Raw genomic sequence first — 1,402 nt, 5'->3', positions numbered from 1 at the left:
TCAAACTCCTGACCTCAGGTGATCCACCCACCTCGGCCTCCCAAAGTGCTGGAATTACAGGCGTGAGCCACCACATCCGGCCAGAACCATCATTTATTTTAAAGCCATTATTTCAAGAAATTTTGCCAGAGTTTCAGGTACCACAAGACCACCCCACCCTGGGACGATTTTGTCTCTGAGCAGCTCTTGGATCCGAGTTTTGTAATATTCTCCCTGCCTGGTGGCACCTAGTGCCAATTGCTCAGTGGGAGGAAGGTCCTTCCCTCTTCTCTTTCCCAGCTCTTAATTTGGGCAAGATGGTAGCAAACATCAGAAAGTTTCCCTGGTGCCTGGCAGTGAGCCCATCTAGGTGTTATCTGGGGAAGAGCTTTGGGGTGGGAGTCAAGAGACTTGGGCTCCAGCACCATCCGGCTCCTTGTGAGTTCTGTGGCCTTTGGCAAGTCACCTCTCCTGGCCCCAACAGCCTAATCAAGACCACTGGGTTGGATCCTCTCCCAGATGTCTGCCATCTCTGAATCTCAGTGGGAGTCATGTGACACAGTGAGTGCTGCATTTTAGCACCCCCAGGAGTACCTAAGAAAATCCACTGGGGACAGGCATGGTGGTTCACGCCTGTAATCCCAGCTCTTTGGGAGGCCCAGACAGGTGGATCACCTGAGGTCAGGAGTTCGAGACCAACCTGGCCAACATGGTGGAACCCCATCTCTACTTTAAAAAATACAAAAATTAGCCGCGTGTGGTAGCGGGTATGTGTAATCCCAGCTACTCGGGAGGCTGAGGCAGGAGAATTACTTGAATCCGGGAGGTGGAGATGCAGTGAGCTGAGATTGCACCACTGCATTCCAGCATGGGCAACAAGAGCGAAACTCTGTCTCAAAAAAAAGAAAAAAAAAAATCCACTGGGATTTAGAAAGAACACACCAAAACTTGTGCATGCGTGTGTGTGTGTGTGTGTGTGTCTAAACTAAAACTTAGTAATTAATACATGGAATGACAATAGATGTGAATATAACCTATAAAAATATATGTGTGTGTAGATATATATGTGTATACACAAATTACATATTCAGTGTTTTTCCTGTGATGCCCCCTACTTTTGATAGTACATTGCTATTTAAGTGGATGGAGCCCTGGGGTGGGAATTAAACCCTGGCTTCAATCCATGACCTAGGGCAAGTCCCTTAATTTGGTCTTTCCATCTTGAAAGTATGATCCCACTACACCCAGGTATTTTAAGGAGATATTTGACACAGATACATAAACGGTACAGGAGTCATAATGGCGACATTTCATGTTCCCATCCTGGGTTTGTTTGTTTCTTTGTTTGTTTTTTTGAGACAGAGTCTTGCTTTGTCACCCAGGCTGGAATGCAGTGGCGTAATCTCAGCTCACTGCAACCTCT

General features: G+C 46.8%; 1 protein-coding gene across 1 annotated transcript in view; it reads left to right on the top strand.

Moving 5' to 3' along the window:
- Positions 1-1,402, top strand: part of CDC42EP4 (CDC42 effector protein (Rho GTPase binding) 4) — a 31,605-nt gene that overhangs the window by 13,220 nt on the left and 16,983 nt on the right. The window lies entirely within an intron of this gene.

The sequence above is a fragment of the Mandrillus leucophaeus genome, unplaced genomic scaffold (genome assembly GCF_000951045.1).
Source record: "Mandrillus leucophaeus isolate KB7577 unplaced genomic scaffold, Mleu.le_1.0 Scaffold1, whole genome shotgun sequence".
NCBI lineage: Eukaryota > Metazoa > Chordata > Mammalia > Primates > Cercopithecidae > Mandrillus > Mandrillus leucophaeus.
The sequence above is the reverse complement of the archived record's forward strand: the minus strand, read 5'-3'. Positions and strand labels throughout refer to the sequence as shown.